This window comes from Zootoca vivipara, chromosome 9 (assembly GCF_965207765.1).
Source record: "Zootoca vivipara chromosome 9, rZooViv2.hap1.1, whole genome shotgun sequence".
Classification (NCBI taxonomy): domain Eukaryota; kingdom Metazoa; phylum Chordata; class Lepidosauria; order Squamata; family Lacertidae; genus Zootoca; species Zootoca vivipara.
In genome coordinates this window covers 61,658,822-61,686,356 of record NC_142592.1, presented here as the reverse complement: position 1 = coordinate 61,686,356, position 27,535 = coordinate 61,658,822, and the positions used below count along the sequence as shown (strand labels likewise).

General features: G+C 47.4%; 1 protein-coding gene across 7 annotated transcripts in view; it reads right to left on the bottom strand.

Moving 5' to 3' along the window:
• Positions 1 to 8,553, bottom strand: part of USP6NL (USP6 N-terminal like) — a 145,224-nt gene extending 136,671 nt beyond the window's left edge. The window contains exons 1-2 of one of the 7 annotated variants that reach the window (XM_088652493.1): positions 8,052 to 8,271; positions 1,441 to 1,545 (exon numbers count right to left, since the gene is read on the bottom strand). The gene's annotated coding sequence lies outside the window, so the exon portion shown is untranslated. The other 6 variants (XM_035128060.3, XM_035128063.3, XM_088652495.1 and 3 more) reach the window with 6 other exon arrangements.
• Between the last annotated feature and the right edge of the window lie 18,982 nt (positions 8,554 to 27,535).

Here is a 27,535-nt window from a genome sequence, read left to right as displayed (position 1 = left end):
ATGTTTTTAAAAGTTTTTAAGACCTGTTAGTATACTGTACTAGTATCTTTTTGTAACTGTTTAAGATTGCCTTTGATGGAGGAAAACTTTATGAAACCAACTTTTCAGAGCACTTTCAGTACACTTCCCTCTTCTGTTTTCTTGCTTAGGAAAGAGGGCACCAACACTATGGTATTCTCACACCCTGAAAAAAATATTTCTTTCCCCTACCAATAGCCCACCGTATTTTATCAAAATATGGTAGAATATTTCCCCACTGTTTTGTTCACAAGAAAAGCATGCCCAAGCCGCAAGATAAAAATTCTGTCATCGGTTTTTCAGAGGTGGCCCCCACTGCTGAAGCTTGGGAGAAAAAGATAGAACCAGCTAACTCATAGAATTGTACAGTGGTACCTCGGTTTACAAACACAATTGGTTCCGGAAGTCCGTACTTAACCTGAAGCGTACTTAACCTGAAGCGAACTTTCCCATTGAAAGTAATGGAAAGTGGATTAATCTGTTCCAGACGGGTCCGTGGAGTACTCAACCTGAAGCGTACTAAACCCGAGGTATGAGTGTAATTGGTTTCAGAAGTCCGTACTTAACCTGAAGTGTATTTAACCTGAAGCAAACCTTCCCATTGAAAGTAATGGAAAGTGGATTAATCCGTTCCAGACAGGTCCACGGAGTACTTAAACTGAAAATAATCAAACTGAGGCGTACTTAAACCGAGGTATGACTGTAGTTGGAAGGAACCCACAAGGGTAATCTAGAACAACCCCCTGCAATGCAGGAATTTCAGCTAAAGCATCCATGACAGATGGCCATCCAACCTCTGCTTTAAAACCTCATATGAAGGAGAGTCCGCCACCTTCCAAGGCAGACCGTTCCACTGCCAAACAGCTCTTACTGCCAGAAAGTTCTTCCTAATGTTTAATTGCCAGCTCCTTTCTTGTAACATTAATGCATTGGTTCAGGTCCTACCCAAACTGTAGATGAAAAATCTGTTCAGCTTTTTAAGCAGCTTGCATTCCCTCACAACCCACGAAAATGGCCACAAGGAAAAGTGAAAGGGAATTTAATTCCCTAGAACAGCAGAGCTTGTAGAAGAATATTTCAGACACCAAAGTTAATAAACAGAACGCCAAAAGTCTTTCTTTGTAGTGGTGATAACAGATAATAATCATGAGAATGCAGCCCCTCCCACTGCAGGGGAATATAAGGAGTGTGGCCCCTGTTCCCAGGTAACTAGGACAGGCATCCACAATACTGATATTTTGCCACCTGCTTGTTTCACCAAGCATTTTTAGAGAATTAATTTGATTCATTATTGGTCATCTGGTCTGCATTTCACGTTTTGGTTGTTTTATTGTACACTGTCATATTTTAAATGAGTTGGCAGCATAGCATATTCTTTATGATTTCATTTATATGCTTTTTTTAAAAAAATCCAAGCCTCACAGAATAGGGTAGTCATGAGGGATCTGTGGGGACAGCAGGAAGCTGGTGTCATCTGGGGTGAGGCAGTAAAGCAAAAGAGGATTTCTCTGGAGCTCAGCCGGGTGCCTAGAAACAGAGACCAGGGATGAGACTGAAAGAATGCCTTGCCCCATTCTGAGGCCCAAGTGATGTTCCAAAGTCAAGAGCATGGTGCTCCCCCTAACAGGTACTCCCACAACATCACTGTATTTTATATGCAACCCATAAATACATGTATTTTGCATGCAACACCTATACTCACTCTCTTAATGGTAAAGCAGCAATCACTAGATGGTGCCCAGCTCATTATGGAAATTGACTATGCATGAATGGGCCAGTTTATGCAGCAAAATATACATAGCACCCTTGAATCATTGTCTGGAGAATACAAATAAAAAAATCTGGTCATTTGTCAGCTTGGGCTATCACATCTGGTGTGCGTAAAACAAAATATTTCATACGGAAGTTGGAAGAAATCATGAAAACTATCAATTCTGTCAATTCTCTAAGCGAAACAACTCACTAAGCTCTTGCAACTCAACACACTGCCTAATCAAAGATAAAATGTTTTAAATGATGCTCTTGATTATAATGGTGATCTTTTGACTCGACTATGTTATCCTCTGAAGGCAACTTTCACTTCTCTGAACTATTTACTATGGCTAATTACAATTATTACATAATTGGCTCACAGAAGCAACACTGTTACTTAGGTGTTTCCTAAGGGATGCTTCTCACAACAGCATACAAAGTTCAGCATGCACCTGCAGCTAACATGTAACATGCAAGTTACACACCGCACATCATTTTTTTTACCTCATGCAACACCTGGGCCAGCCCTACCATTAGGAAGCCTGAGGTGTCTGCCTCAAGCAGCTGGTTTTGGGTGCCATGAAAAGGAAAGAATTGTTAGTTACTGAATTTAGCATTTTCTGACTCAGGGGCCAAAACAACTGGGCCAACCTTGGGTACTGTGAACACTGACTTGAGGAGGGAAGCACCATTTGCTGTTCTACCTCAGGCAGCAAAATGTTTAGGCCCTGTGCATAACCTGCAAATGTGCATTGGGCAAACATGTTCAACTGTGGTTCCTGGGAGCAGGTTTCCATGGTACACTCATCCCACATGCTAGGGCAGCGGTTTTCAAACTGGGCTCTAGGGAAATCTATCAGGGGTTCCTCAGGAAAATGATCAATGATAACAGACAAGCTTCTCTGAGGATCGTTTGTCTCCTTATGACTGGTATCTTCCTGCAATATGGTAAGATCACAGGGGCATGGAGTTAGGAGGGATTTCAAAGGGCAGCTAGTCCAACCCTTTGCCAACGCAGGCCTCTGCTTAAAAACCTCTAATGAAGTGCATCCCACCTTCTAAGTCACTCTGTCCCTCTGCCAAACAGCTTTTACCACCAGGAAGGTCTGCCTACGGTAATTTTCATTCTAAATCCTTTGACTTGTCATTTGAACCCAATGGTTTATACCCAGGCCTCTGGAGCAACAGAAAACACATTTGCTCTATTACCTATATGCAATAGCAGCCCTTCAGATATTTAAAGCTAGTTTATCATATCACTTCTTAATTATCTCTTCTCCAGAGTACCATATCCAAGTGTTAAGTGCATCCCAGAAAATATCCAGTCCATGCATAGCATCAGTGATGCTGCACAACATGTCTGGTGAGTGTCCAGCATAAAGTGAGTGTGCTTAGAACAACCACAGAACCCCCTGCAAAACCCTGTGTTTCTGTGGCAGACATTCAGAGCTTTCCTGAAAGACAAAGAGGAGGTTGGAGGGAGAAAGTCACTGTATGAGGAAGTAGAATCTATGCTTCTCACTTGTACCCAGTGTAATGTGTGAATCAGAGCTAGAACCTGGGGTCCTCTAGGGGCCATGTTACATATCCAGATATTGCACACAGGTGAGGTGAATTTCTTTTTTAACTGGCAGCAATCAAACAACTAACAGTGTACCTTAGCATGCACAGTGATTATTAAGAGTGGGAGGAGGCGTATCTCCTCTGGACCTTGTCTCCACATGAGATTAAATCTGTAAATTCCAAGCAAAGTCAGGCAGCACCTACGAAAATTCTACTCCACACATTCTGTTCCACCAGCCTTTGAACTTCTCACTCTGTAGCATTTGTTACAAAAGCTTTACCAACATTTTACTTCCAGGATCTCATTGTGCTTTGCAAATACAGGCACTAGGTGTTTACAGCCAACTTTTACTATTGGGTGCACATTTCATATCTGCCGTTTTACTGCTCCTGCTGCAATATGGTGCTTTTAAGTCGTTAGTAGCCTTGAACGCTGTCAATTCTATGGAAAGGCATCAGAAAACTTCTTCAAAACAAAGAGCAAAGTGTGTATTTCTTTTTCAAGAAGCTTCAGTGGCACCTGCTTCTTTTTATGATGAGGAGATTTTCAGTGAAAAACAAATGACTTTAAAACAAAAATTATTGTAAACAGCCAATGCCCTGCCACCATGGACTTAAAGGATAGTTGATTTACATGAGAACAATAATTTAGCCACATTACTGAGCTGCAGAAGCCACGGTACAAGTGGCAGATATGACTGGTATGTTTATCTACAGCTCAAGTGATCTACAGCAGCACCTACCAAGGCCATTTTATACATTCAGCAAAATCAAGAAGTAGAGTTTTGTCAGAACCTTAAACAGTAAGGCTTGCAGGTGGGTTAATCCATGCAAGAATATTTTCCCATCTATAAATATATTTGGATTTTCTAAACGAGCAGGTTTAGGAAATGCAGAGCCAGATCCTAGCATCCTCAGGCAAGTGTTAGGGCCCACCACTGATGCCAGTCCTTTTCCCCACCCCACACAGCAGGCACTGCCTGACTTTTAATTATCACGATGCCCACAACACTGCTCCAGGACTCTATGAGTAATTAAAATGGTGGGAAGTTCACTGCCTCCTCCAGATCACTGCACAGTTGGCACAAGTACATAAACCAGCCAAGGAAGCCCACCAGAGACTACTTTGGCAGGGGAGCTGGTTCTTGGTTCAACTTCGCCTTCTCTATGTTACATTTCTACCTGTGATGAAATCCTTCAACTTAACCCCTCACCCCCAAAATATTCCAAAGTACAATCAAGCATATAACCGTCAGCCTGCAGCAGTAGCATTCAATAAACGTTTCACTACAGAATTCTGGATGTATAAAATGGCTCTCATACTTGACTTGCAGCACACCTCCTCTTGGCTGCTAGTGTCTATCGTTGACCTACAACGAGTGCTTTGACAGAGAGGTGTGTGTTATCCAAGAACTAAGCTGCTCTTTCACACACTCCAGTCAAGGTTTGGAAGGATTTGTTAGAGACACCACACAAGACCCGATCTCTGCATCAGCATTTACAGAACCATGTCTCTCCTGCACTGTAATTTTGACACAGACATAAGTGTTGTGAGAGTTTTTAGATAATCATAGGATGCTAAAAATGTGCTCCTTTGCAAGCTTTGGCTACTATAGTTATTAGAAATTCCATTCTAATTACAACTCCACCTAGTATGAGGACAGGTGCTATTTTAGCATGGGTGAAGCCACTTAGCAAGAAATAACTCCAAGGCCAGCCATACTGAGCCTCTCATGTCCAGTCACCAAGATGCACATTTTACCATTTCCTCAGTTACAAAGTGTTTTTTACTGTTTTAACTCTTTTTAGCTGGGTTAATTGACATCCTATGCCCTCTTGAAATGGGGGGGGGGGGTTATTGGGTTGTTGTTTTATTTTGATTATGTATTTTGTGGTTTTATGTTTCTGATTTTATCCTAGGAACCGCCCTGAGATCTGCAGTTATAGGGCAGTATATAAATGTTCATATCATCTTTTCAAAGTCTTTATCTACCACTGCAAGAATGACTGCACCAAAAACCCCACTAAATTCGGCCAAAATAACGCTTCATTCTGCAACCTGTGGAAACATTTTTACACTACTCTGTATAAATTTTTGTGCCTCTACTAGTTATACAGAGAAGGCCAGAGCTATGCAGGACACTGAAACCCAGGCTGCTAATTCAGCCACTTCTCAGAGTTCACCAGGAGTTGCCCACACATTTTAAAGCATTATCTTCAGGATTATAAAAGATAGCATTCTTTTATATATATTTTTATTGTGAAAGCAGACTCTTTCAAGCTGATCATATGCATGTTTACTTGGAGACAAGCCGCTAGGACTCAAATAAAGGTTACTTCCATGCACATAGAGGTCTGTGGCCTTTAAAAAGAACATGGCTTCTGCAGTCAGTAACACAAGCTGCGGGAAGTTTGCGCTTCAATAAATTGCAGCACAAGCACAGTTCAGGGTATGATAATCCATGCTTGGCCAAACATAATATAACAAGAAGAAAATTGCCGACAATGCCTTTTCCTGAGCAACTACTCCGTTTTGGCGCAACTCCAACTTGCATTATATCTGGCTGGTTTCTTTTAGATACAAACACAAACATATTATTGTCACAGTTTCAGTCTCAAAATACTTCCTCGGGACATGAGTGTACAAACCCTAATTTTCCTAATCAACAGACCAACAAGCTGTCAATTTGGAGATAATTCCATAAAACAGAGAAGCTTGTTGTTGCCCTCAGTTCAAATTTCAGGCAATGAGTTAATTTAACAGTTCAGGGAAAGAGTACAAAACACAAGAGAATAAGGCAGGCAGCTATCCTGCAACTTAACAGTTTAAAATTTCCACCACTTCCATCCAAGAAGTGCTCCAAGTTACAACAAAAGCAAATCACTTCCTACGATTTAACAACCTTTCCTGCAGTACTGACAAGTGAGGCAAGGAATAATAGAAGCACAGATCAAATATTAACCAGGACACACCCTCATCCTCATTCACAGTTTCAGTGAATTTACACACCAAAGAATCACTTGACAAACAGCTTTCCATAGTTGCCAAAAGGTCACAGGTATTGTCCAACAAGGAGAAAAATGAAGTGCATCAGGTTAGGGCAGCTATCATTTCAATAACAATTCAAAGTAACTATACAAAGACTGCAATATTATACAGTCTTGCAGCCAGATCCTACACATGTTTACTCAGAAGCAGCTCTCAGAAGCAGCAGTTTCAGTACAATATGCAGAAGATTTCAGCCTTACTTGGCAGAAAGCTCTGACCAAACTCATTAAGTTCTGAATAAAACAGGACCAGGCTAAAAGAGTCCTTTGTTAAACTATACACTACACAATGCACTTCAATTCCACCGCCACACAATATAAAATTGACAGTCCAGTTGCTCTAATAAACCAAGTATCAGAGACTGCTCCAAACTTTTCAACAAAGGAAGCAATCCTGAGGGGATCGGTAATAGAATACAGCAGCTCTCCTCAATTTCTGTCTGGACCAGCCATTCAGCCAAACAACAAATGTCAGTGGTTTTGGTTCAGTTCCCAAAGGATCCGATCAAGGAAGGAACTTTACAATTCAACAGTCATAGCTTCCGTAAGTGACCATTCAAGGTGGAGGGAGCAAAGCTGTTTTTGGAAGACTTTTGTATTAGAGTATGAATGTGCTGGACAAGATGGACCTCACTCCCCCCACAAGGCTGCTAGGTTGATAACTTTCTAACATCAACCCACTCAAAGAAAAGAGAGAGATACCAACAGAATTAGTTCAGAGTCTTTTGTGCCCAATACAAGACTCTTTCCACTACCCAAACCCCGTGTCAATACATGGCATAGAGGTCCAAGACTTTTGCAAACAGAGGCACAAATTATGGGAAACTTCTTTCCTTCCCATAAGTTTTATATCACCAAGAGGGGCAAACTGCTTTTAATTGTAGTATTACTTGTTAGAGATGGCAAAAAGTCTTGCTGATATTAAAAAACATATACATTAAAAAACATACATAGTACATACATACGGAGTAAATCAAATTAAGAGTCCCTATATATAATCCACCATAAGCTTCAGCTCCCCACATCAAAGACTCCCAGGGACCTTTCAGATCCTCTCCACTTTTCAGAACTTCCGCAGCAATCCTTTTGCAGTCTACAATCCTGAGCATGCTTACTTAGAAGTTAAAATACACACACTGGAAATAGCAACACTTACTTCTGAGCAAATAATGCACAGGATTCAGCTGCAAAAAATCTTTTTTTTCCTCTCCTGCACCCACACCACCTCCAAACCACCTTCGCTGTGGTCTGTCCGCAGTTATTTCCCCCTCCCTTAAACACACACACCCCTTACCTTCCTGAATGAAGAAACGTCCCCACACCCTCTAGCTCCCCCCCACAAGGAAAACTCCTCCTTCCCGCCCCCCCAAACCAGCATCCTCCTCCAAGAGAGTCGAAACTGGGGTGTCTGGCGGCTTCCTACTACCCCCCCCCTCCGCTTCCCATATAAAGGAAAAGCCCTGGCATTTCGCTTCCCCCCCCATGACACCCCCACATCCCAGTCTCGACCCACCATGAATGAAAGTGGGGGGGAGCCTCCCCTTTGTCCCCTCGAGCTGCAAAGGGCCCCACCCACCCAAACTAGAGGAGCAGGAGGGGGAGAGTCCAGGAAGAGACGCCCCACACCCAATACTAATGCAACACGCCCTCAGCTCCACGGGAAAACCCACCACACACGCAGAGGTGGATTTGGAGTGAGCCAAGCTCCCTGCTCGCTCACCCCTCTGGGGGAGAATGGAACAGGCCACCTTTCCCTCAGGGAAGGCCCCGAGGCCTGGCTCTCTTCTCGCCCTCAACATGGAAAGCCCCGCCAAAGCCGAGGGGGGTCCACGAAGGGCTGGGCGCCCCCTCCCCACAAGCCCAGCCTCCGCTCCCTCCTCCCTTTAATTTACCTCAGCGCTCCTTCCGGGGCCTCGTGCCGCCGCCGCCGCCGTTGCCGCCTCCTCCTCCTACCCCGCCCCCCCACCCGCCACAGCTGAGTGCCCGGGACGTTGGCCTCCAACCAGGAAGTGGCCCGGTGTGACACCTACTCTTCGCTGCCATGGCAACGCTCCCCCCGCCCGCCGCGTTCCGGACAGGAGGCGGCGGCTCCTCCTCTGCCGAGCCCCGCGCGCCGCCCCGAGGCAAGCGCATAGAGCGATCCCAGCCCCGGCGCCATGTTGAGCCCGGAACGAGGCTCGGCTACAGAGGCTCCGCCCATTTCCTCTCATGGGACGTTGGACGTCTTGACGTCACGAGCGAAAAAAGCGCCGCTCGCGAGCCGGGAGGATAGGGCTTTTTCAATGGCGCCGCCATCTTGGGACGAAAGCGAGGCTAGGCTCCTCCCACCTCGGGGTGGAATAGAGTGAGGATTCTATTTCAAGCTCAAGATCAAAGCGGGTCTTGCAGGCATGTTAGGGCCGTGAAGGCTGTGCAATTTTAAATACTGCCAACTTCTTGCAAACCACTATTCACCAGTTTGCAGGCAGGTTCAGTCTGATACGGACAGGGGACCTTCCATCCACGGTTGCATTGCTTGCTTGGTTATACCCCGCTTGAATGTTTGAAAACCACAACCACCTAGAAGCTGTTTGCAAAGAAGTTAAAAACAATAAAAGCAATGTTAAAATTGTGGCGATAGTTTAAAACAGGCATCCCCAAACTGTGGCCCTCCAGATGTTTTGGACTACAATTCCCATCTTCCCTGACCACTGGTCCTGTTAGCTAGGGATCATGGGAGTTGTAGGCCAAAACATCTGGAGGGCCGCAGTGTGGGGATGCCTGGTTTAAAACATAAAACAAGTTAAAATACTAAAAAAATGCATGACCAGCATTTCTAAGCATCTGTGTATGATTGACTAAACAAAAATGTTTTTAGCAGACCTCGAAAAGAACACAGCGCAGGAGCCTGCTTGATATCAATAGGCAGGGGATTCCAAAGTACAGTACTGTATAGGTGTTGCTGTGCTAAACACCAATCAGTGTTATGGGTGCCATGCTACTAGCCCATCAAATGAAGAAAACATAAGCAACAAATAAGGTATATAAACTAAACATATATGTCTTTATGTTACAGGTAGGTAGCCTTGTTGGTCTGATGTAGTCAAAACAAAAACAAACAAAAAATCCTTCCAGTAGCACCTTAGAGACCAACTAAGTTTGTCATTGGGGTGTGTGTGTGTAAAATATGATGGCTCACTGAATAGACATCAGTGTTGGGAGTGAGCCAGCAGTAAATCACACCATGCAAGTTGGAGTTAACTATTAGCGAAAGCACAATCTGCACAGGATTGTCAGGCCTAATGAGCACAGCAACTCGTCTGAAGGTCTGCACCCCCACCCCCCCCACAGATGCCTAAGTCCCCTCCTCCCCAGGGCTTTTCCAAAGCAGTTAGAGACTGTGCCTGCATGCAGCCAATTTCTGCTCTCCTCTGCCCTTTTCATCCCTCTCCTCGTTCTGGGGGAAAGTGGAGAGGCAAGCTTGTTTCAGCAGGAGTGGGGGGGGGGGATAAAGCTCATTGTTCTTTTCAGGCATTCTCTGTTGCATACCACAACAATGTCTGGTAATAAATAAGGGACCTGGAGACACCTGTTAACCTTCGAAAGCAGGCTTTAAAAAAAGCATCCAGGCCTCCTCTAAACTCCTGTGGTGCCTTTCTGCCTCCTCATCCAAACTAGCTCCTTTCTCAGAAAAGCAACTTTTCTGATCTTAATGAAGGTAACAGCATGGGTTACACTCTTACCTTCGCTCTTAACTGCAGCACCCAGCAGGAATAATCACTGCTGAACACGGCGTGCCTTTCTTCCGAAAAGATACAAGAGATCCAGTTTGGAATGTAGGTTTTTAGGGCTGCCATTCAATCCCGTACCCACTTATCTGGGAACAATCCCCAGTGGGATTTACTCTAGCACACTATTATTAGACTTGTTAATTGCCTTCTAAAACACCGTCGCAAGGCAATTTATGTCTAAGATATTGAAAAACAGATAAAAACCGTTAAATGAGTAGATATGTATAGGGCTGCATTGTAAAGTTACAACTCTGCACGCACATTGTTTCAAGCTGAGTGAGGTTTTTAATCCTTTTGGGGGGGTGCATACTTGGGGAAGGGATGTTTTTTTAAAAAGTGGGTATAAGGCCCCTGCATGCAGCAACGCTCATGCACACAAACGTATTGAAAGCCCCATTGAACACAGTGGTTCTAACTTCTGAGTAAACTTTCATAGGATTCTGCTATAAATTACTAGTGCCAGCCCCAGATTTGGGGGAGGGATTTATGCCCTGTCCTTACTCTCTTAAGGGGGATCACCTCCTCCTCACTGTAGTGCAGGCATCCCCAAACTTGGCCCTCCAGATGTTTTGGGACAACAACTCCCATTATCCCTAGCTAACAGGACCAGTGGTCAGGGATGATGGGAGTTGTAGTCCCAAAACATCTGGAAGGCCGAGTTTGCCTATGCCTGCTGTAGTGGGAAACATTATTGGCCTGCTGGGGCCATGCAACCCTCTCAGGCCCACTTTGAGAGGCGAGGGGAGCCACCCACCTGTCAGTCATGGTGATTCATTGGCCAAATTGACCCTGCAGAGGTTCTGAAGCAAACAAGATGAATTTTAACAAGGAGAAATGTAAAGTACTACACTTGGGCAAAAAAAAATGAAAGGCACAAATACAGGATGGGAGACACCTGGCTTGAGAGCAGTACATGTGAAAAGGATCTAGGAGTCTTGGTAGACCACAAACTTGACATGAGTCAGCAGTGTGATGCAGCAGCTAAAAAAGCCAATGCAATTCTGGGCTGCATCAATAGGAGTATAGCATCTAGATCAAGGGAAATAATAGTACCACTGTATTCTGCTCTGGTCAGACCTCACCTGGAGTACTGTGTCCAGTTCTGGGCACCACAGTTCAAGAAGGATACTGATAAGCTGGAACGTGTCCAGAAGAGGGCAACCAAAATGGTCAAAGGCCTGGAAACGATGCCTTATGAGGAACGGCTTAGGGAGCTGGGTATGTTTAGCCTGGTGAAGAGAAGGTTAAGGGGTGATATGATAACCATGTTCAAATATATAAAAGGATGTCATATAGAGGAGGGAGAAAGGTTGTTTTCTGCTGCTCCAGAGAAGCGGACACGGAGCAACGGATTCAAACTACAAGAAAGAAAATTCCACCTAAACATTAGGAAGAACTTCCTGACAGTAAGAGCTGTTCGGCAGTGGAATTTGCTGCCAAGGAGTGTGGTGGAGTCTCCTTCTTTGGAGGTCTTTAAGCAGAGGCTTGACAGCCATCTGTCAGGAATGCTTTGATGGTGTTTCCTGCTTGGCAGGGGGTTGGACTGGATGGCCCTTGTGGTCTCTTCCAACTCTATGATTCTATGATTCTATGATCAAAGCTGCCCCATAAGGAGGGGGGGAGTCTACTTTGCTGGTGCACTTCCTGCATGCACTGGCAGAAAAGCCACGCCTAGCGGGAATAAGCTTGCCCTTTATCAGCTGGTGAGGGGTGGTCTTTGAGCTTCATTCAGGTGGTCTGAGAGATGCCTGTGGTTCTTGTGCTAGAAAACGGGGGACGGCACATCCGTCACATAAAATATTCATGTTGGTTTTATTTGTGATTTTTATTGGCTTCTTTAATTTCTTATACTGTCCTTTACTGTGCAAGAAATATGCAGGAAATAACAGAAGCAATAAAAATGCATACAGCATCTAGCACAGCACATTACAATTGCTACAACAGGCAGAATAACCACCAAGACAGGCACGTCCAAAGTCCGTTTCAGGGGCCTAATCCGGCCCGCCAGTCGATTTAATCCGGCCCCTGTGGCAGTTCATTACTTGGGGTAAAATCCTCAAAGCTCAACAAGTTTGGGGTAAAAATCATAAAAAAAGCTCGACAACTTCAATCACTTTGGTCGGCCCTCACGGCTCTTCACTTCATCAAATCTGGCCCTCTTTGAAAAAAGTTCGGACACCCTTGCATTAAGAGGTCCGCCAAGACCATGGGTAGGCAAAAAAGTTTGCTGACCCCTGGCCAAGACCCTCAGAGATTTTTAAGTGGCGCACAGCCTCCTAGTGGTGCAGCAATAAAACTGCTACCACATTTGCAAAGCTAAGCAGGGTCTGGTGTGATTTCAAATTGGAATGGGGAGACCACAGGTTGAGATTCCTGGGTTGCTGGGAATTGGACTAGAAGACCATTGGGGTCCCTTCTAACTCTACAATTCTATGATTCGTAGGCGGAAAAGGCTGGGAACCACTGCTCTGTATAAGGTAAAGGGACCCCTGACCATTAGGTCCAGTCGTGACCAACTCTGGGGTTGCGCGCTCATCTCGCATTAATGGCCGAGGGAGCCGGCGTATAGCTTCCAGGTCATGTGGCCAGCATGACAAAGCCGCTTCTGGCAAACCAGAGCAGCACACGGAAACACCGTTTACCTTCCCGCTGTAGCGGTTCCTATTTATCTACTTGCATTTTGACGTGCTTTCGAACTGCTAGGTTGGCAGGAGCTGGGACCAAGCAACGGGAGCTCACCCCGTCACAGGGATTCGAACCGCCGACCTTCTGATCAGCAAGCCCTAGGCTCTGTAGTTTAACCACAGCGCCACCTGGGTCCCTCTATATAGGATGTACCATATTTATACAAAGTCATACCACTGGACCATTTCAGGACTAGCCAATCTGGCAATTTCCAGCTGTTTTAGACTACAGCTGCCATCATCTCTAAGTCTCTGACTATTGGCCGAGCTGGCCTGGAATGACAGGAGAGGGACACCAAGTTGCCTATCCCTCATCCATTTAATTTAGTACTGTTTACTAGTCGGCAGCTTTGCAGGATTTCAGGCAGGCCTTTCGCAGCCCAACCAGGGACGCTTCCACGTGGCAGCTTATTGCCTTGCAAGTTTTTCACATTGTCCACATGATGTCCTCATCAAAATGCCACTCAATGTCCTCCCTCCCCCCACCAGGCACCTGCTTTAATCTGGATTTACTGTATCTGCTAAGTTTTTCCCTACATAATCGGATTTTCAGCGGAAACATAAATCCGGATTAAATGCGAAAGTAATACCAGGCGGCAATGTCTGATGAGGATGAAGTTGTGTGGACACAGCACAGAGCTTGCATGCGCGACCCGTGCAGGGTCCACCAGAAACTTCTGCGTGGAAGCACCTATGGAGATGCCAGAAATTGGACCTGGGACTTTCTGCGTGCAATGCATGTGATCTACAACCGAGCTATGGCCCAAGGTTGTTGTTGGTTTGTTTTGTGTGGGGTTTTTTTAAGTGCTCAGTTGGATACAAAATGTGAAGTTCGGGGGAGAGGGATGTGCAGTTGGAAAACTGATAGAATGCCATTGGGAAAATTTGGCAAATTAGACACGTTAGGCTGTATTTGTTGATCAAGCACTTAAGTGACAGGCAATGTCAGGGGCAGCATGCGCACTGGTTTGAATGAGCTGAGTTTCCATTCTTAAAACAAACAGCCCAAGCCATATTAAAACACCCTCTTATTGGGGGCCAGAACCTCCTCTTCTTCATTTCCAAGCAGGAGATACTTTGAGGATAAAATGGGGGGGGGAGAGAGAGCGTCACCTTGAGCTCCTTGGAGAATTGGAGCTCCTTGGGGCGCAGGTGGTGCTGTGGTCTAAACCAATGAGTCTCTTGGGCTTGCCGATCAGAAGGTCGACGGTTCAAATCTCCACAACGGGGTGAGGTCCTGTTGCTCGGTCCCAGCTCCTGCCAACCTAGGAGTTTGAAAGCACACCAGCGTGAGTAGGTAAATAGGTACCACAGCAGCGGGAAGGTAAATGGCGTTTCCGTGCGCTCTGGTTTCTGTCATGGTGTCCTGTTGCACCAGAAGTGGTTTAGTCATCTGGCCACATGACCCAGAAAGCTGTCCATGGACAAATGCCGGCTCCCTCAGCCTGAAAGCGAGATGCGTGCCGCAACCCCATAGTCGCCTTTGACGGGACTTAACTGTCCAGGGGTCCTTTACCTTTTTACATTGGAGAAAAGGTGGAATATAAATGTAATAATAAACAACTTAATAAATTTTCTGGCACACCTTCTGCCCTCCCTATCAACTTTTTCTGCAGCTAAAGGAAAGGTGCTTCATAATACCTCCATTCTTAGTGCGTGATCAGTTCCATGTGAATTAAAAACCCCATCTTCATTTCTTTTCCCGAGGGCTTGACCCCGCTGTCAAGTTATGCTCCTGCACACAGCTCCCATCACTTGCCACGAGGCTGACGCAGCACGCCTTTCCAAGAGTGGGCCCACAGGCAATTTGTTCCAGGCTGCACTCTATTAAATCCAATGTCCAATTTAACATGCACTTCCTAATCTTTACTCTTTTAATCAGTTCCTCTTTGTTTATTTGTCCTCCTCCCGACTGCCACCCTGGCAGCCTTTGTTCGGAGTTTTCCAAACCTCGCATCAGCCGGCCCAGGATGCTGTTCTCATTAGCGCCTGTCTTCTGAATCGGTTCTGAACGCTAGCCTTTCCTGAACACCTGATAAAAGAAAAGCTATTTCTGTCAATACAGGTGCCCTCCATCTCCACCGCTGCTTGCCCCACTTTCCAATTATCCCTTTTCTCCTTACAGGTTCTCCACTTTCTGCATTGACTCTCCCCTGCCTCCCCCCCCCCTCTGACTTCTCCTCTGATATCTGGGTTTCATATCATCCCTTATTTCTACATTCTTTTCAGGGCACCCTCCCTGTTAGAGCTAAAATCTGCAGCTTGAGTGAAATGCAAATCCAGGCTAAGGCAAAGCTGGGTCAGAGGCAAGCACACAGCAGAAAGAGAAAGTTTTGCTTCTGCACCGCTGGAGCAGGCATAATCAATGAAGGTAACAGCCGAAGGTGGCCTTAACATCAGTCTGTTGTTGTTTGTTGGCATCCGTCTGTCTTGCGAGACAATGGAGTGCGACTCCAGGGGTGAAGTCAAACCACCGTGTTAGCAGCACTGAAGTAACCTCCCAGGGGTGGGAGTCTGGGCAGTGTGTCTGGAGATCCCGGGCTGCCCAGATGCCAAGACCCGCCTCTGGACCTCACTGTTGTGGCCCAAAGGAAAGCAGAGCAATATGTTTTCCTTCTGCTAGATGGGCTACCTTCCCAGGTTGCCATCAGTCTGTATTCATCCATTTCTACCCCGCACAAGCACAACCAATGAAAAGGAAGTATTATCGTTGTTGCTGCTGTTATTACTGTTTAGTCCAGGCTTCCTCAACCTTGCCCTCCAGATGTTTTTGGCCTACAACTCCCACGATCCCTAGCTAGCAGGACCAGTGGTCAGGGATGATGGGAATTGTAGTCTCAAAACATCTGGAGGGCCGAGGTTGAGGAAGCCTGGTTTAGTCGCTTGTTACCCAAAGGTCTCCAAGTGCCTTACAACACATTTAATGATGTAAATGCATCAGACCATTATATTTTTAAAAAACCAAAATAAAACAACGCTCATAATGGCTGTAGGGAACTTGACAGCACACTGGCAGCAAAACAACACTGTCTCAGTTTATCAGATCTTCCATTCTTGGGCAAGGTGATTGAGCGAGTGGTTGCTGAACAACTCCAGGCACACCTGGAAGAAGCGGTCCATTTGGATCCCTTCCAGTCAGGGTTCAGGCCTCATCATGGGGCTGAAACTGCCTTGGTAGCACTGGTTGATGATCTCCGGAGGCTAGAGACAAAGGTGAGAGCTGTTTCCGAGTCCTGCTGGATCTCTCAGCGGCTTTTGACACCATCGACCATAACATCCTTCTGGACTGTCTAGAGGGGTTGGGAGCTGGGGGCACTGTTATACAGTGGTTCCGCTCCTTCCTCCTGGGCCGTGTTCAGAAAGTGGTGAGGGGGGGGGATGAGTGTTCAGACCCCTGGGCTCTCACTTGTGGGGTGCCTCAGGGTTCTGTCCTCTCCCCCATGCTTTTTAGCATCTACATGCAGCCGCTGGGAGAGATCATCAGGGGGTTTGGGCTGGGTGTTCATCAGTATGCGGATGATACCCAGCTCTACCTCTCTTTCAAATCAGAACCAGTGAAGGCAGTGAAGGTCCTGTGTGAGTGCCTGGAGGCGGTTGGAGGATGGATGGCGGCTAACAGATTGAGGTTGAATCCTGATGTTATGTACTGAGCTGAATCCTAGAACAATAGGATTCAGAATCAGCGGGAGCTACCCAATCCAACTCCAGGTGGAAGTGAATCCGCAACCTGATTGGCCTGCTGGAGCAGCCAATCAGGCGGCTGGCAGAAGTGAATCTGCTACCTGATTGGCCTGTAGGAGCAGCCAATCAGGCTGCAGGCAGAAGTCAATCCACAATATAATTGGCCCACAGGTGTAGCCCTGAAGTAGCCAATCACGCAAGGCCCATTGTGTAAATAATGTATATAAGCAGATGGTTTTGGGAAAAGAGCGACTCGTCTTCTCTTCTCCTCCTTGATGACTATGAGCTGAATAAAGAGCATGAAATTCACTCTCAACTCCGAGTATATTTCACTGGCGACGAAGGTGGGATCCTGCTGAGCTGACCGCCACCACGCACTGCACCGCAGCACCGCCACCTGCTGCACCGCTGCATCGCACCGTGCATCCAGGCTTCAGCTCCAGGACCCAAGGAACCCAGAATGGCAACCGACAGCAGCTTCTCGCCATTCAAACCAGCATCAGGAGACTGGGAAGGGTACGCCGCCCGTTTCAACTTCCTCCTGCAAGCGAAAGAAGTCACCAACGATGCCATGAAGAGGGCGACATTCTTCAGCGTCTGTGGAGAGGAGACGTTTGAAATCGCCCGGGCTCTCCTTGCACCTAGAGATGTTGCTACCGTCTCTTACAAAACAATAATGGAACGGCTGAAGGAGCACTTCTCACCACAGCCCTCGGTGGTAGCTTGCCGAAATGCCTTCTACGCAAAGCGGCAAGCCCCGGGGGAAACCATAACTGGGTTTGTGACCTCCCTCCGCCAAGCCGCCCGGTTATGCAACTTCTCAGAATTGGAGAACATGCTTCGTGACCGCCTCGTCGGTGGCCTGAGGGACGAGATGTTGCAACAACGCCTCTACGCCAAAAAAGACCTCACGTTCCAGATTGCTCTGGAGGAAGCCCTGGCAACCGAAGCCGCCGAGAGGTCAACGCAAGAGGCACGACCGGCCCCGCCATCCCAACCGAGGGTCTACCACGAAGACCTCACCGACGAATCCGAATCTGACAGGGAGGAAGTACACAGAGTACAGCGGCGCACTCAAGCAGCACACACACCACAGCAGCCTCGACGAGAAGCGGGCCTCAAGGTGAAGCGGGAAAAGTGTTTACTGGGAGTGCCGCAGGTGGACTTTCTGGGATTTAAGGTGGACGCAGAAGGGGTCCATCCAACCGGTGACAAGGTACGGGCCATTTGTGAGGCCCCAGCGCCCAAGAGCAAGCCCGAACTTCAGTCATTCTTGGGACTATTGAACTTTTACCATGCCTTCCTTCCCCATAAGGCAGCGGTAGCGGAGCCCCTACACAGACTCCTAGATAAAAGGGCCCCTTGGGTGTGGGGCCAGCGACAAAGGTCCGCATTCCAGGCAGTCAAGGACTTGCTCGTCTCGAACTCGGTCTTAGCACACTTCGACGAGAGGCTGCCAGTGGTGCTGGCATGCGACGCCTCTCCCTATGGCATCGGCGCTGTCCTGGGACACCAACTCCCGGATGGAAGAGAGGTGCCGGTGGCATACTTCTCCCAGACGCTTGCTGCAGCCGAACGAAACTACTCACAGATTGACAAGGAGGGTCTGGCAATCGTGAAGGGCGTAAAAAAATTCCATGATTTCTTGTACGGGCGGCCCTTTACCATAGTGACTGACCACAAGCCGTTGCTTGGCCTGTTTGCCCCTGAGAAGCAGACCCCCCAAGTGTTGTCTCCACGTGTCCTCAGGTGGTCAATTTTCCTTGCCGGCTACCAGTATGCACTAATCCACCGCCCTGGGAAGGCGATGGGCCACGCAGACGCCCTCAGCAGGCTACCACTACCAGAAACAGGCCCCGACCCAGCGCCTGCGCAAGAGGTTATGACCCTGGAGCTGCTTCCCGACCGACCCATTCAGGCACAAGAAGTTGCGCACCATTCCACAAAAGATAGGGTCATCTCCCGGGTCCTGGACTGGGTGTGGCGAGGATGGCCCAGCAGCAGCCCCGGGCCAGAATTCGCTGGCTACACAAACCGCAAACATGAACTGTCGGCCCACAAGGGGTGCCTGTTATGGGGAAGCAGGGTTGTTGTTCCCCAGCCCCTCCGCAAAAGGGTCCTCACAGCCCTACACGAGACACACCCAGGGGTAGTGAGGATGAAGGCCCTTGCCAGGAGTTATGTGTGGTGGCCGGGGATTGACAGAGAGATAGAGGCCTGGGTCCAACACTGCCAGACCTGCCAAGAATCCCGCCCGGATCCCCCTAGGGCCCCAGTCCAGCCCTGGGAGTCCGCCCGACATCCATGGTCACGCTTGCACGTGGACTTCGCTGGCCCCTTCCAGGGAAAAACATTCTTCATAGTGGTGGATTCCTACACCAAATGGCTGGAGGTCGCACTGGTACCATCCACTTCTACGGCGGCAGCCATCCGGGTACTACGTAAGCTGTTTGCGACCCACGGGCTCCCTGACACCCTCGTCTCGGACAATGGAACCGCATTCACGTCAGAGGAGTTCCAGACCTTCACAGCGCAGAACGCCATCCGCCACATCCGCTCAGCACCATTCCACCCTGCCACCAATGGCCAAGCGGAGCGCATGGTGCGGACCACCAAGGACAGCCTCTGCCGCATGACACAAGGGGACTGGGAATACCGCCTTGCCGCATTTCTTCTAGCACAGCACAGCACCCCAAGCACAACGACGGGCCGGAGCCCAGCTGAATTACTAATGGGCCGGCGCCTTGCAACTAGACTGGACCGACTTCACCCCGACAGAGCTCAGGATGAGGTAGTGGTGGGGAAAGGCAGGAACCCCCGGACATTTGTGGCCCAGGACCCAGTGTATGCAAAGAATTTTGGGGCAGGCCCAGCATGGGTACCCGCCACAGTCACCAAGGTGACCGGTCCCGTGTCGTACGAGGTACTAACGGAAGGGGGGCAATGTTGGCGCCGCCACTGCGACCAGCTACGGCGACGATTCCCAGGAGGAACCCGGGAGGAGAGCGGGACAGAGGGGTCCCAAGGGGACAGCAGGGCAGTGAGGCCCGTAGAGCGAGAGGGGTGGGCAGGGGAAGCAGAAGCAGTAGGCACAGAGGGGCGCCCCGAGGCTGGAAGGACACCGGAACCAGAGCTACAACCTAGTGGTTCAGTGGCGCCAGACCAGACAGCCCCGGCACAGCCAGCAGCCTCGGAACACGAGCCAGAACCAGAACCCCTGACCAAGGAACACCCCAGGCCACAACGCACACGGAGGCGGCCAGCAGACCTTGGGGACTACGAATGCAACTTCCCGGGCAGGACTGGAACTTAGAGGGGAGGGGTGTTATGTACTGAGCTGAATCCTAGAACAATAGGATTCAGAATCAGCGGGAGCTACCCAATCCAACTCCAGGTGGAAGTGAATCCGCAACCTGATTGGCCTGCTGGAGCAGCCAATCAGGCGGCTGGCAGAAGTGAATCTGCTACCTGATTGGCCTGTAGGAGCAGCCAATCAGGCTGCAGGCAGAAGTCAATCCACAATATAATTGGCCCACAGGTGTAGCCCTGAAGTAGCCAATCACGCAAGGCCCATTGTGTAAATAATGTATATAAGCAGATGGTTTTGGGAAAAGAGCGACTCGTCTTCTCTTCTCCTCCTTGATGACTATGAGCTGAATAAAGAGCATGAAATTCACTCTCAACTCCGAGTATATTTCACCTGACAAGACAGAAGTACTGTTCGTGGGGGACAGAAGGCGGGCAGGTGTGGAGGATTCCCTGGTTCTGAACGGGGTAACTGTGCCCCTGAAAGACCAGGTGCGCAGCCTGGGAGTCATTTTGGACTCACAGCTGTCCATGGAGGCACAGGTCAATTCTGTATCCAGGGCAGCTGTCTATCAGCTCCATCTGGTACACAGGCTGAGACTCTACCTGCCTGCAGACTGTCTAGCCAGAGTGGTGCATGCTCTAGTTATCTCCCGCTTGGACTACTGCAATGTGCTCTACGTGGGGCTACCTTTGAAGGTGACTCGGAAACTACAACTAATCCAGAATGCAGCAGCTAGACTGGTGACTGGGAGCGGCCGCTGAGACCACATAACACCGGTCTTGAAAGATCTACATTGGCTCCCAGTACGTTTCCGAGCACAATTCAAAGTGTTGGTGCTGACCTTTAAAGCCCTAAATGGCCTCGGTCCAGTATACCTGAAGGAGCGTCTCCACCTCCATCATTTTGCCCGGACACTGAGGTCCAGCACCGAGGGCCTTCTGGCAGTTCCCTCGGTGCGAGAAGCCAAGTTGCAGGGAACTAGGCAGAGGGCCTTCTCGGTGGTGGCGCCTGCCCTGTGGAACGCCCTCCTAACAGATGTCAAAAAGGAAAACAACTACCAGACTTTTAGAAGATATCTGAAGGCAGCCCTGTTCAGGGAGGCTTTTAATGTTTAATAGATTATTGTGTTTTATTTTTCTGTTGGAAGCCGCCCAGAGTGGCTGGGGAGACCCGGCCAGATGGGCGGAGTATAAATAAAAAATTATTATTATTATTATTATTATTATTATTATTATTATTATTATTATTATTATCAGAAGCCTGGGAGGGGGGAGGTAAGTCTTTACTTAGTGCCAAAGTGATGTGAACGAGTGCACCAGGTTGAACTTGCTGCGAAGAGCATTCTGCAGACGGAGAGCCACAAATTGAAAAGGCCTGCATAGGTTCATGTTGGGAGAGCTGTTCCAGAAAGTAAAAACAACCCATGGTAAAACAACAGTAGCTAAACCAGGGGCAGAGAACCTTCGTCCCTCCAGGTGTTGCTGGACTACAACTTCCATCATTCCTGACCATTGACCATGCTGGCTGGGGCTGATGGGAGCTAGAGTCCAACATTATCCTGAAGACCACAGGTTCCTTCATCCATTCCTGGCCTAGGGCAATGGGGTGGAGGAGTTATTCTAATCTATGCCCTCCTGGTGTAGGAAAAAAGACAACCGAGAGTCTTTAAACACAGCTTTAAAAAGAAGGAATGAGACCACAAGTTGGGTGCCACAGAACTCAGCGTGTTTATTATTTTTATTTTTTACATTTATAGACCACCTTCATCTTCCAAGGAGCTCAAAGTGGTGCACACAGTTCTCCTCCTCCTCCTCCTCCTCCTCCTCCTCCTCCTCCTCCTCCTCCTCCCCATTTCATCCTCACAACAACCCTGTGAGGTAGGTTAGGCTGGCCCAAGGTCACCCAGCGAGCTTCATGGCTGAGAGCGGGGATTCAAACCCTGGTCTCCCAGGTCATAGTCTAACACACTAATGGCTCTTTAAATACATTGGTTTCAGTGGGTCTGCTCCAAGTACAGCTGGTGTGAAATAGCACACCCATTGAGTAAAGAAGTTGTTTCCTTTGGCCAAGGATGCCTTCTTCCTTTTATCATCTGCAATACAACATTCACAGTACATGCACACACTCATGCACACAGAAAGTCCTCTGGCCTGTATAGCTCCATGACTCAGTGGCAGCCGAACCTGTACAACAGAAATAAGAATACTACCCTCTGGCCAGAACCTTCTGCACACACCCGACGTGTCCCAATTGCTGGTGCAACATGCTCAGAAAGGTACTATTCAGGAATCCTGTTGACACGCTTACCATACTGAGTCTCGATTAGATCACTATCAATCTTGCACCTGTGGCCTAGTTCTCACAGAAGGAATCGGTAGTGGCTACTCTGGCAGCAGCCTGAGAATGGCAGGTGATTGATTGATTATTGATTACTGAATTTCTATACCGTTTAATAAATTAAAAATATCTCAAAAGGGCATAAAGAAAACTGAAGCAACAATGGACAGCGTAAACAAAATATTACGAAAACACAGTGTTGCGTATAAAAATGGCACATCAGTGCAAAGTTGCTAAAACATAAAAATCAATCTCAGTTCATTTTCCTTCTAGCACACCTTCCCTCTCAAGTTCCAGGTTCTTGCCCAGGATCCAAACAAACTTTCAACTCAAAAGTCTCACCACAATAAGAGTTCCTGGAAACTGTAGACATCGCCCGAGTCTCTCACTCTCTGGTAGAAGAGGCAAGCTACTGGCTAATCTCCTGCTATTATTGCTTGCTGGAGGAGACTCTTGAGAGTCCCGTGGACTGCAAGAAGATCAAACCTATCCATTCTGAAGGAAATCAGCCCTTAGTGCTCACTGGAAGGACAGATCCTGAAGCTGAGGCTCCAATACTTTGACCACCTCATGAGAAGAGAAGACCTGGAAAAGTCCCTGATGTTGTGAAAGATGGAGGGCACAAGGAGAAGGGGACATCAGAGGACGAGATGGTTGGACAGTGTTCTCGAAGCTACGAACATGAGTTTGACCAAACTGCGGGAGGCAGTGGAAGACAGGAGTGCCTGGCGTGCTCTGGTCCATTGGGTCACAAAGAGTCAGACACAACTAAACAACTAAACAACAACAAATAGAGATTAATGACTGTATGGGGTGTTAGGGGAGGAGTAGCACCTCTGGTGGGGACACATTGTGATCCTTTTGGGGTAGTCTGGCCACCTTTGGTCCCCACCAGTGTCCCACAGCTCTCACCTGTGGCTCCTAGAAGATGCCAAAATGAGACAGCAGCCACACCCCGGAAACAACTTTGACTGGCTGGCTAAACCAGGTAAGGGTAGCCGATGGGTCTCAAACTCTTGGTGAGTTAGGGCCTTCCCCTGCATGCAAAAGCAGACTCTGGCAGATTGACCAGATAACGTCAATAGTGGGTCCAGCAGTCAAGATTGTGGTTTCTGCATGTGCTGTAGAGGGAAGTGAGGGGCAGGTGGTGCTTGTCAGCCTGGGAAGGGAGCCTGTTTAAGAGTAGGGAAACTCTGATCCTAAACCTCTGCTGCCTTGTGGGATATCTTCAGGAAAAGAAAGGCTAAGGAGTAAACCAGGCATCCCCAAACTGTGGCCCTCCAGATGTTTTGGCCTACAACTCCCATGATCCCTAGCTAACAGGACCAGTGGTTGGGGAAGATGGGAATTGTAGTCCAAAACATCTGTAGGGCCCAAGTTTGGGGATGCCTGGAGTAAACCCTACACAAATCCAGAGCGGAGTCCCTGAGACATAGAATCATAGAGTTGGAAGAGACCACAAGGGCCATCCAGTCCAACCCCCTGCCAAGCAGGAAACACCATCAAAGCATTCTTGACATATGGCTGTCAAGCCTCTACTTAAAGACCTCCAAAGAAGGAGACTCCACCACACAGTTGGATGGTGCCTTGTCCGCCTCCTTCCAGCAACTCCTGCAGCCAAGCTGGTGCCAAACATCTTGCTCTGCTTTCCTTTGGACCCCATCAATGAGGCCGAGAGGGGAGTTTTGTTGTCTGGGCATCCCAGGACCTCCACACACACTGCACAGGCTTGCATCCCAGGGAGGTCACTTATACTTCTAATAAGAAATAACAATAGCAATTTATTATTTATACCCCACCCACCTGGCTGGGCTTCCCCAGCCACTCTGGGCGGTCTCCAACAAAACATTAAAATACAATCGTCCGTCAAACATTAAAAGGTTCCCTAAATGTAATTGTGGCTGTGAAAATGACCAATCCTATAAGCTCGAGTCTTGCGAGGTCTGGGAAGTGAAGCGGTGAAACAGAGAATGCAACTTGGACTAGAGCAAAGGTGAGCCGGGAAGGAACAGTGGAAAGGCAGGGAGGGGAAGCAATTGAAGAAGCAGGGGTTTTATGAAACAGGTAGCTTTGCAAAAGGAGAACAAAATGAGAGTGTGCTATTATTTTATTGGAAGGTGCTGCCCTCTAGCAGCTAGGAGCGGCCTTTAGTACTATAGTAGGTTTACTACCATACTTTAAGTAGAACTGGATTTATGTATTAATGCCTAATGCAGTATTGCAACGGTTGTAAAAGGTTGCTTGGCTTCCTTTGCACGCATTTCATCCTTAAGCGAATTGTGACTGGCTATATGTTTTGCTTTCATTGACATTTGTCACTAATATTTACAGTTTTCATTTTTGTCTCTTGCCTATAGTATAAAACATTCCTTTTCTCAAAGACCTTTGGCTAATTAAACAATCTATGGCATTTAAACAATCTATAGGGGGGATGTTTTTGTTAGTTTGATTATTATGGTATGTATTTTTGTGCTTTTATATTGCAAGCCAGCCCTTGATCTTCGGATGAAAGGCAGTATAGAAATTCAAAGGATGTGGATGATTGTAATGATGAGGATATGTGAAAAATTTCCCATGTGAGGATAACATTTCAAGCAATTATGCATGGCATGGAGAAAGTGGGTGGAGAAAAGTTCACAGGGAATTCTCTAGTGGGCGCAAATAAAGCGGGGGGGGGGACATGGAGCTTTAAAGTGCAAGCCTGTGCTTGTAAAGAGTGGGGCAAAAGGAACTGGGCCTGTTTAGCCTGGAGAAGAGGAAGCAGGGATGGAATCTAGACACACATAAAAAAACGCTGTGAAACACCATCTTGTGTCACATTTGTATAATGCAGTTGAAATGCACTTAAAATGTTATACGTACAGTGGTACCTCTACTTACGAATAACTCTAATTACGAATGTTTCTACTTACGAACAGAGCTCCGTCCGCCATCTTGGATGCGGTTTAGATAGGATTTTTTCTACTTACGAATTTTTAGATAGGGTTGCTTCGACTTACGATTTTTTTCTCCCAATGCATTCCTATGGGATTGTTTCGACTTACGAATGTGCGTTCGGAGTGCATTACATTCATAAGAAGAGGTACCACTGTATAGTGGAACCTTGGTTTTCAAGCATCTTGGAAGCCGAACATTTTGGAACCCGAACACCGAAACTCCGGAAGTACCGTAATTGCTTCCGTTTTCAAACGGAAAGTTCAACCTCGGAAGTTGAACGGCTTCCACTGCGTGTTTTTCAATTTTCTCAATGGAAATTACAGACGGCCCTTTCCGCCTCGGTTGTCAAACATTTCGGAAGTCGAACGGTCTTTCGGAACAAATTACGTTCGACAACCGAGGTACCACTGTATTTGCAGCTGTTTAGCTGAGTGAGAAGAGATGAGGGCCATCTTCAAATATCTCAAGGGCTGTCACATGGAGGATGGAGCAAGCCTGTTTTCTGCTGCTCTGAAGGACAGGACCCAAACCAATGGATTCAAGTTACAAGGAAGGAGATTCCTACTAAACACCCGGAAGAACTTTCTGGCAGTAAGAGCTGTTTGACGGTGGAACGGTCTCCCTTGGGAGGTGGTGGACTCTCCTTTCTTGGAGGTTTTTAAGCAGAGGTTGGATGGCCATCTATACTGGATGCTTATCTGTGATTCCTACATTGCAGGGGGTTGGACTAGATGACCCTTGGGGACACCTTACTCTGATTCTAAGTGTGGATAAGCCCTAGAGAGAGAGCAATGCATGCCATAGAATAAGTGGTTCTCAAGGGGGGGCGTGCCCCCCGGTGAGGCAGGAGAGGATGGCAAGCGTGACTTGAGGACAAAGAAACATTTAAACATTGCATATAGTATAGTATAGAATAGCATAGTATTGAAATATTTTCATTTGTTTCTTTGCAGAATATGGATACAGATCTTTTCAAAATGAGAGCAAGAGCATCAACATGGACAATCCTGGTTGCGATCTTTTGGTTTTCCGATGTATTTCGTAGCAACAACAAAAAATCGGTGTGCGGCGCAATCAAATTCTTCTTTTTTTGAGAGCCACTACAGTGGTATCCTGGTTCTCAAACGCCAAAAACCCGGAAGTAAGTGTTCCAGTTTTTGAACGTTTTTCGGAAGCCAAATGTCCGATGTGGCTGTCATCTATTGCTTCCAGAGCACCTGCACCAATCAGAAGCTGCGCTTTGGTTTTTGAACATTTTGGAAGGCAAATGGACTTCCGGAACAGTTTAAGTTTGGGCTTTTATTTTTGCTATTTATTTTGCGTTTTTGTTTTTGAGGCTTTTTCGGTTAATTTGTTTTTGTGACTGTGTGGAACCCAGTTCATCTAATGATTGTTTGTTTGTGTGGCTGCAGAAATGGATAAAAGCCCCCCATCCAAACAATGACTATCATCAGTGTAGGTAAGAAAATAATAATAATTTTATTTTTTTTATCCTCTACAATTCTGTCTTATTTATTTTACAGTACAGTACATTGATTATTAGGATGCGGGTGGCGCTGTGGTCTAAACCACTGAGCCTCTTGGGGTTGCCGATCAGGAGGTTGGCGGTTCGAATCCCCCCGATGGGGTGAGCTCCCGTTGCTTGGTCCCTGCTCCTGACAACCTAGCTGTTTGAAAGCACGTCAAAGTGCAAGTAGATAAATAGGTACTGCTCCAGCGGCAAGGTAAATGGCGTTTCCGTGCGTTGCTCTGGTTCGCCAGAAGCGGCTTAGTCATGCTGGCCACATGACCCGGAAGCTGTACGCCGGCTCCCCCGGCCAATAATGCGAGATGAGCGTCGCAACCCCAGAGTCGGTCACGACTGGACCTAATGGTCAGGGGTACCTTTACCTTTGCATTGATTATTGCTTTCATTTTATGTATGGATCAATGGTCTCGCTAGATAGTGAAATTCATGTTAAATTGTTGTTTTAGGGATTGTTTTTTAAAGTCTGGAATGGCTTAATCCATATAGCATTACAGTACTTTGAAGAAACTCGATCTCAGGACTCAAAGGAGAAACGTGCTAAGAGGAAGGCACGCTTGGCAAATCCACACCGTGATCGACTCCCTTCTGGAAACCAATGTCCCCACTGTGGAAGGACGTGTGGATCCAGAATTGGCCTCCACAGTCACTTACGGACCCATTGTTAAAACCGTGTTTATGGAAGACAATCTTACTCCTACGAGTGATCGCCAAAGAAGAAAGGAGGAGGAGAAGAACTTTCTATGGAAAAGCGCGCCTTGGTTTTGGAACGCTTGGGTTTTGGAACGGACTTCCGAAACGGGTTAAGTTTGAGAACTAAGGTACCACTGTAGGTAGTAGAAAAAGCAGTTTTCGGCTGTCGTTTGGCAGCCAGCAGGGGTCAGCAGCGTGCAGAGCCGCCCCTCCTCCT